We start from the raw sequence: 9,817 nt of genomic DNA, 5'->3' as shown, positions 1-9,817 counted from the left end.
TCACGACAGAAGTTTTGTCAGTGTTAGGAACGAGACGATTTTCCTTAATCCACCCCATTACTTTATTTAGTGCAACAGTTATCTTTTCTTCTAAAACTGCTGCGTCATTAGCACTGACAGTGAGGGTCGTATCGTCAGCGTACATATCTGTAACACCTTCTGAAGTATACGCGGATAGACTGTTGACATAAATTGAAAATAAAAGGGGACCAAGAATTGACCCTTGAGGTAAACCTAATTTAATTGTTAAAGGGTTCGGACTTTGCTCCTTTGAATTGCGTCACTCGCTGTCTATCACTTAAATTGGATTTGAACCAATCTACAGTCGTCTTGCTACACCCTATCTAATTTATGTAAGAGTACTAGGTCATGATCTACAGTGTCAAATGCCTTCCGAAGATCTATGAAGGCAACTCCAGAAATTTGATAATTATCTATATTCAATGACCACTGATTTACAAGTTTTGCAAGAGCAGTTGATGTGGAATGAAATGGTCTAAAACCAGATTGATTAGGGTGTAGTAAATCATTCGCATTCATGAATTCGCTCACTTGTTGATGTACGGCCCTTTCGATAATTTTACTCACGGTTGGTAAGATTTGAGATGGGGCGGTAGTTATTCAACGAAGAAATATCTCCTGCTTTAAATATTGGTACTACTCGAGCCTTTTTCCATACATTCACGTGGAACAACTCCCGTAGACAGGGATTTGTTAATAATATCGCAAAGAGATTCTGCAATAACATTCTTTGTCATCTTTAAAAGTTTGCAGCTGATGTGATCTTCTCCGGTTGCTTTATCTATGCCAAGAAGTTCGATCTGTCTCAATACAAAATCTCTCGTTATCATACTTAATGAGATGGAACAAAACCTTTGTCCTCATTTGATATCATTTGAGAAGTATTCCTCTGCAGATCTTTTGTAATTTTAGTAGCATTAGATAATTATGAAAAAAAAAATGTTGAATGCTTCAGCAATATTTGCATTGTCCGATACGTCTCCATCATCAACCTTTATGGTATTGGGAGAAATGGGTGATGATTTAGGCGTAAGTTCTCTCATGCTCTTTCACATTTTCTTGTATACTGTTGCACAATTTTGTTAAATTTGGTCAGTGTTATACTGGTTTTTTTCTTATTCTCATGAGATGAGTAACTTTATTCTTTAGATATTTATAGGTACCGTATTCCAAAGATCATCACTATTGTAAGCTTTAGCAGCTGTGAGAACTTTATCAAAGAACATGGCCCTATATAAAATTACAACGTGCATGAGCTGTCATTGAGGAGTAGGCCTACTTAGTGCTGTGATATTGCTCTAAAAAATACGTATGAATTATAATATTATGTATATTCACATATGTGTATAGATTATATACATATATATATCTTGATAGTGCGATGATGCTGATACTCGTACCGTTCGCCTCTGTCATCTGAGGAAGAATAGTTGAGACGATGACAAAAGATGTTGCAGGAAGCCGGCTGGTGGGAAGCTTTCTACCTTCGGTCTTCTTCGGCGGGGTGCAGAGCAGGAGTGTATATCTGTACCCGGGTTCCATGCCTGCTATTGTGATTGTTTGTAAACCAGCTGTAAGAGTTTAAGAGAATGCTCTTTGTATCGCATTTTTAAACAATCCTCCACTGACGCACTTGTATGAACACCAATTCTTCAAACCATCGGACCCTACCCTACGTCTGCCTGATATGCACCACCGCACACACACCTTCCCTCCCAATATATCACATGATCACTCTCATCCTACCACAAGACAGCCACAAGACAACCCAACACTGCCCAAGAAACACACACACGTCTGCTTAGCAGGTAACTACATTACTAAGTTTAGTTATGATATGTGTTTATTTATTTAATTGTATGATACGTCTGTATGTTACATATACCCATCTACTTACAGTAACAATACATTGTTGAATGTCTTGCAATTGCCAAATATGTTGCCAAGTATGCTATGAAGCTATTAACTCATGCTGAAATTGTATTCAATGTATTATGTTCATTACTCTATAATATGATCTGTCATGCTCAAAACATCTATTTCATTTCATAAACAGACAATAAAGCTGAAGAAGACCGAAGGTCGAAAGCTTCCCACCAGCCGGCTTCCTGCAACATCTTTTGTCATCGTCTCAACTATATATATATATATATATATATATATATATATATATATATATATATATAGATATATATATATATAATATTATATCATAGCAGTACAATAGCCGTATACTCACTATTTGGAGATGCTGGGAACCTATGGCATAGATATCGTTTTGTGTCTATTTACGTAGAGGAAGGAATATTGAGATATAAGAATTATATTTCTAAGTTCTCTTAAATAAAATCCTTCTCAATAATAATGGTCTTTTGAGTTTTTTAGGTATAATTTCACAAATTTTGCAAATTATTTTAGCGAATCCATCAATTGTCGCAGATACAGAGCTTTCTCTTACAGAGCTTTCTATTGCAACAGTTTAATTTCATTTTGAATTGTGTCAGGGGAAAAAGGTTGAATTCAATCATTTATTTGTTTTAATTGTCACATTCAATTTATACTGTGCTCAATTTGATTGTTCAATTGACTCTGTACTTTATTTATGTATGAAAAAGAAATTCAGAAATAAAATCAGAATCAGAATCAGATTAATCTATTTTCAGAATCTGAACGTATTCTGCTTCAGCATGAACATCGTGTCTTTCTCCTGATGAATATAAGTCAATACTCTTTACCCAACGCGTGTACATTGAATTAGTCTCGGGCGAGCTCTTTGGTTGTCAGTAACAACCTTTATGTAGAAAGTTAGTAGCCAGTATGCGTGTTTTTTGGTAAGCTAGTCTATTGTGCGTTGTGCATCACAACCATTTTTCTTTTCTAGTTTTGATAATGTAATGTTTTAATTTCCATATAGTTTATTTCTCATTGGCGTACACACAATTTATATACATGCACTGTATGTGATATTGTTATGTTTTAGTTGTACATTACTTTGTTTACCGTTTTGTTTGTTTACTTTTTATATATTTGTTTTGCTTTTGCTTTGTTTTGTTTGGTTAGCTCACCCGAGCCAAAGGCTGAGTAATGAGTTTTTGCGATCATTCATCTCCCGACCAGTGTCTTGGGTCGAGTGTAAACTTTTCACATATCAACTTCTTTTTGAAAATCCCATTAAGGATTTTCACGAAACTTTGTAGGAAACATCCCTTGTGTGACAGGATTTAAAGTTGTTCGAACGAGCCCCGCCCCCTCCCCCAACAGTAGTCTTTGGTATATTTGCATGTATAACAATGCTAGTACATGGCATACTGAAATAGAGATACTAGTCCCCTGGTTGTAGAATTTGATTTCCACAAATAAACCATTATCATTTGTATTATTGCTGAAGGTTTTTCGCATTGTATACAAATTATATCTGCGTGTGTACGCATGAGCAAACGTATTAGTGTGCACTTGTGTTCTTGCTGAATGTGTTCACTTGCATACTATGTTGTGTTGTCGCAAAAAAAAAGCAGCATGACATTCTATCACATCATAATGAAAAACGCATTTCAAAGGATAATTTCGGATGATTTTCAGACTTTCACACTTTGAACAAATTGGTTATAGTGGGTACTGAGCTCCACAATTCGTAGCGATTGGGCCACAATGACCACAATAAATTAAACAAATCTATATAGGAACTGTCGATTAATTTGCTGCATGATGTGAAATTATGAAAATCGTCTATAGCTGGACTCCCCCTTTAGGTGGATTACTCGTCCTCTTTTATTTTCCCAATGTGTGTGTGTGTGTGTGCGTGCGTGCGTGTGTGTGTGTGTGTGTGTGTATGTGTGTGTGTGTGCGTGTGTGTGTGTGTGTGTGTAACTGAAATAGCTACATTTACATATGGTGGAATCTTGTAGTGTCGGGGTGACTACTAGCTTAGGACTCTGTGGGGGCCAAATCGGGGCCTAAATTTTACACTCTCATCTTCTGTGGCATGGTAGCATTTGTCAAACTTGGCAGTGGTGGAGCCAAATTGGGGTTCAAATTTTTCACCCTTATTACTACAAGTAGCTGTTCATGGGCCAGGCCAGATATTGGTACCACCTGAGGTGGCAAAACCTTTTTGGTGTCATCTTGTTTGTCGGGCATAGATATGCTTATCAAGCTATGATAGCATTTCCAAATGAGTAGCTTAGTCATAATAAATGAAGTTTTAACCAATTTGGCCCTGTTGTTATATCCCTATACTTCTGAATCGAGACTAATCGCTAAACAAAGAAGAGCACTGTCTTTTGTATGACCACAGGTATTCTGCTGTTGTTGTTTTTGTTGTTTTTATATTTGAGGCGCGTCATTCAGATATGAATATTTATGCCTTTATCTTTATGATATCATTATTTTACATATGATTAATTTCTCACAAAGAATACACTTTTTACAATTATTCTTATGCGCGCTATATGTCTGCTGTTATACGGTTGGGGCAAATACGTTCTGGTGCATGCTGATGGCAAACTCTGATCAGCCCGGCTCCTTACATTGAGCAGGCTTCTCGGTCGCGCACACAGACCTAGATCCCTCATTTGCCGCACTCAGGACCCTCTGCCACACTCCCGAATGCGATATATGAGCATCAAAAATAATTATTCCATATGTACTTTCCTATAAATAAACATAAATTACAATCAATTCAAGATTTTACATTTCGTAATAAGCAAACATCCGGTTGTGCAGTTTGACGTGTTTCATATTTTTCTGAATACTCTTCTCTATTTCCAGACTCTTCTGTATTTCCGGGTTCTGTATTTTTGGCGAGCTGTATTCGTGATAGACTATAATTCAGTCGTTTCGTTTAATTTTGTGGTTGTCTATATTTCTGAAGTTGTCTTTATTTCTGAAGTGGTCTATATATTTCCAACACTTTCTGTATTATTCTGAGTGAACCTATATTCCTACGATTGTCTTTATTTTGGGGTATGTCCTTACTACAGCTAGATATAATTTAGTCGTTTCGTTCAATTTTGTGGTTGTCTTTATTTCTGTGGTGGTCTATATATTTACAACACTTTCTATATAATTCTGGGTGAACATTTATTTCTTCAATTGTCTTTATTTTTGGTTTGTCCTTATTTCTACAGCTACATCTGTGTCTGAAATGTTCTTTCTTTGTGTGTTTCTTATTTTTGCAGTTCAATGATTCTGAGATTTTCTATATTTTTGTGTTATCTTTATTTCTGAGTTTTTTTTTAATTTTTGTAATAACATTCGTTTTTGATAATGTATAGTTACTTATTTCTGATTCTTTGTTTATTGCTATCATTGTTTGTTTATATTTCTATTATTAATATTGGCCCTTTTGGCGGCCCATAGAGGACAATTATCCCCCCCCCCCCCCCCCCCGGCTAAATACTGGTTGGTACTGATATTCTGATGGAGTGTTGTGTATCATGGTCAAAATTGATATAATGTTATTAAACAAATTAAAAAATAATCAGTTTTAATTGATTTACCAAAAATGACCCCCGGTGCAGTTGGGTCAGTTTTTTTATTTGTATACTCAATTTATAGCTTTCTTGTAACAAAAATGGTTCGTTCCAATGTAATCTCAATTTAGAAACCGTTAATATAAACATTGCTGGGATGGTTGTGTAGGAGGAAGAAATCCTCCCTACATGGGATAGGGAGGTGATGGTGCGGGTGATGGTGTATTGGGTCAACTTGACGGAGCCAAAAGAACATTAAAGTAGGACACGCGTGCTACCTTATGTGACCCTCCATGCCCGAATAGCGTATAGCGAATAGCGAATAATGAATAGCGAATACCGTATACCGTATACTGTATACTTCTTTGTGAACCCAGCCTAAGAAACAGCTGATTTTGTTCGTAGCACCAATGAAGACACGGTATTTTGTCAATAGGGCAGTCAGTGGACATTTTTCCCCTTTTGTATTGTTCCTAGTATAGTTTGCCCCACATGACATCAGTTGGCGGGAATTCGCATGCATTTGAATAAAATTAGACTTATGACTGGAATCCCTTGAATAGGAATGTTAACCGCACCCACTTTGGGTCGCGTGACAGGATATATTGAGAAACTGCTAATTTTGTGAGAACCAATGAAAACGAGGGATTTTCCCATATGGGCGTTGAAGAGAGTTTTTACTCCTGTCATTGGCTAGGGGGCAGATTCAGTGAAAACAGGGAGGTGGGACCACCACCCTGATGAAAAGTATTAAAGGGGACAGCGTGGATAAAGACCAGTCTGTATCACCATTGGAGGAGAGCGTCTTTGCTTCACGGAGGAGTAGTGCATGCTGAGGAACGAGTCATTTTTCCCTGCAGCAAGGCATCCGACATCATGTCGGTGAGGAGCGAGGAGGACCATACATGGCCGTTTCATGGACATCATCTCTCCCAGGAATCGGGCAGCTGTCTACTTTGGCTCCTTTGTGCCGGCATTCAAAGCAAATGTAAATAAAACACATTTAGCCCTCTATTTATTCATCTATCTATCTACTTATGTGCTTCCCGAAATATGTGTAGACTATATAGATCTATGGTCTTAGTGAGGAAAAAACTACACACAATGTGTGCATCCAATGCTTTTTTTATGTTTACAAGTTGTTATGTTATGTAATATTGTTTGTGTGGAAACTGTATTAACTGGTTATTTTTATTTTTATGTATGTCGTATCAAAGGTGAATGCTAGTCGACAACCACACCATGCCGAGTGTCCCAACAGCCTTTATGGGGGACGTGCAGCCAGTGAGACCAATCTAAGCTCGAACACCTGCTGGACCGACCATGGAGCCATCCCCGGCAGCAGACACCAGTCCACCTGTACCCGCCACGAATGGACCATTAGTAGTTTGGTCTGTCTTTTAAATCTATGCTTGCAATATGATATTGTGTCACTTGTGTTACGGTATAGGGCGTGTCCAATATGCCACTTTATCTCTTTTATCTCTTGTACAGGTTCCGTAACCATTTATAGAATCTAGCAGTTAGCTCAAGTGGACAGCAGAATACGGTTTTAAGCGGTGATAATGTATTGGCTGTAAGCTCTCATTGCCTTTGGTTTTTTAATTCCATATTTGGGACAGAAATTAAAGACATTTGCTATGCTATTACATGCCATGTGTCACCATATTATATCCTCGACTTCCGTTTGGTTTTCTTTTTATTTGAAAAAGTAAAACAAAAAAAAAGGTGAAAAGTAATCCGATTCTGATCAGTGTAGTGAGATGTAGATTGCGGAAAGGTTTATGAGCGATATCATGTTTTTATGTCTCTTAGTTAAGACTTCTACAGGTTACTTGTCCAGTTTACGACCCAGAATGCCGAGCATCCCATTGCCTTAGTGGGGCATACAACCAACGAGACTAATCCACGCTCAAACAACCCATTACTAGAGCTGACCATAGAGCCATCTTCGACGGCCGGGGCCTCCCCTCCTGTACTTCACACATTGGTCAGCACGGTGGGGACGACTTCTACGATCCCGGGTAATGCATCTAAAGTCTTTATTAAGTGACTTGGCTGTCTTTCGGGGGACTGGCTGCTTCTTTGCTTCATCCCAGATAACTTTATTCCTTTATGATAAAATCTGAATGAGCTTTGAAGCCAAATGACTGCGAACAAGTTTCGCTTTTAATATTTCATTATACTGTCGGGTGGAACTGCTGTAAAACCATTTGTACATCAAGTAAGGTTAGATAATATTTAGGTAGATCAGATCCACAATCCATTTTGGTATTTCCTGACATACAATATAAATCGAATAATATCTAAACCATAAGAGTGAATGGAGGCTATCCAATAAATGAATTTAGACTCTTCTTTTCGTGTCAATTCTCTTCCCAAGAAACCAGCAAAATAGCTGGCGACGTGCTTTGTGATGCATGTCGTACATACAGCAGTATTTCCCGTTGCCTCGAGACATTTAGCTGAATAACATGACTTACCCTCTAATAACGGCAGCTTCATCTTGAGACTTAAAAATCGCTGAAAGACCTGGTCGAGCATCAAATCTTTAGTATAAATACAGATTGATGGACTTCTTGTAGATATCTTGTAAAGTTGATTGCAATAAAGAAGAAATGTTACGAAATTAGAATAAAAGTTTATTTTCAGAGTGCCCAGATTGAAATGTGACACCTATCTCATTTTGTATGCAGAGTATATAAGATCCCCCTTATGTCAAAAAAAGTGCAGAATGTAAAGACACCAGGGGGTGTGCTGTCACGGTGCCCACTCAGTCAGCACTGTGACAGCATACCCCCTGGGGTCTGTACACTCTGCACTTTTGACATATTTATCTTATATACTCTAGCATACAAAATGAAATGGAAAATAACATTCATTTATTCAGCCTTGTAATTTCGGGTGTGTTGTGAAAAGTGCAAAGTGTGAAATGTGACATCCACTTCACTTTATATACATCACAGTATACAAAATGATTTCAAAATGAATTTGTGATGGAGTGACGGCGTGGCGTGTCCCATATCACGTAGTAAACCGAGAATACAAAACGATTAAGAAAAATATTGATTTCTTAAAAGACACAAACGCTCGACCGGACAAGCCCCAGTATCATGTGCCACACCCACGGGGTGGAGTTTAAACAAAAGTACACTATTGTTTACAACACTTCCACTGGCTGTGGCACATTCTTTGATACTTTGTCTTGTCTGGTCGAGTGTTTGTGTCTTTTAAGAAATTAATAGGGGGTGGGGTTCGGAGCAAGAGTCGGCACACCCCGGGGGTGGGGTTCGGAGCAAGAGTCGGCACACCCCGGGGGTGACAGTTATTTTGGCGGTCATCTTGGACATCTCAAAACCCTTAAAAAAGAATACGAAAGTTGCATCAAGTAGGTTCGGATTCAGCACCCTCGAAATAGAGTAAAACCGCCAAATGTTTTCTCTTTTACACCATTTAGAAGGTCATTTAGAGGCCGTTCTGGCGGCCATCTTTATTATCTCAAAACCCTCAAGGAAGCAAGAGCTGTATCCTGTAGCTTCAAATTCAGCAAAATCAAACTAGTGTAAAACCACCAACTGTTTTATATTTTACACCATTTGGAAGGTCCAAGATATAAGCATAAATAGATTTTATGACGGCCATTTTGAATTTATGCAAATTAGGCATTGATCCACCACTCGAATTTTAGGGAAGCTATGGGTGAGACCTTCCTGCTTGGAGTTTGCGTTGAGTTTGCATTTTTTAGTAGTTCGGCCATCAATGATCGATCATTACAGTCCGTATTTCTGCGCTTCATTCTGTTCTACATTTTCTAAATTTTGAAAGCAAACTAAAATCTAAACGACATCTGTGTGGTCAAAAGATATGAATTTGATGATTTTTCAATAAAATGTGTTTTTTTTTTCTTCAAGTTATAGTCCAGGCTAGGCTCCATAGAAAGTGCACCTAACCTTGTTTTTTGATATATACAATGTTTTTTGATGTGTTCTTATCAATTCGAAGGTGCTGATTCCAAATCCGATTGATGCCACTCGCGTAACCTTGAGCATTTTCGGCAAAATGCAAAAATCCAAAATGGCCGCCAAATATGCTAATTTGGGCGTGATAATCACAATCATGTGCATTCTGTGACCAATTATTCCTCCAAACTTTGTACATTTCTGTTCTGAGAGCTACTTTAAGTGCATTTACAAGAGAATTTTCATTTCATATAGTTTCATTTGGCATTTAAAGCTCATTTCCCATTCAAAATGGCCGCCATTCCTATGCTCATGTACAATATGAATGGCAAAAAGTATGCATGGAAATATATACCAAATTAACTG

Source organism: Diadema setosum, chromosome 8 (assembly GCF_964275005.1).
Source record: "Diadema setosum chromosome 8, eeDiaSeto1, whole genome shotgun sequence".
NCBI lineage: Eukaryota > Metazoa > Echinodermata > Echinoidea > Diadematoida > Diadematidae > Diadema > Diadema setosum.
This window is presented reverse-complemented; position numbering follows the sequence as displayed.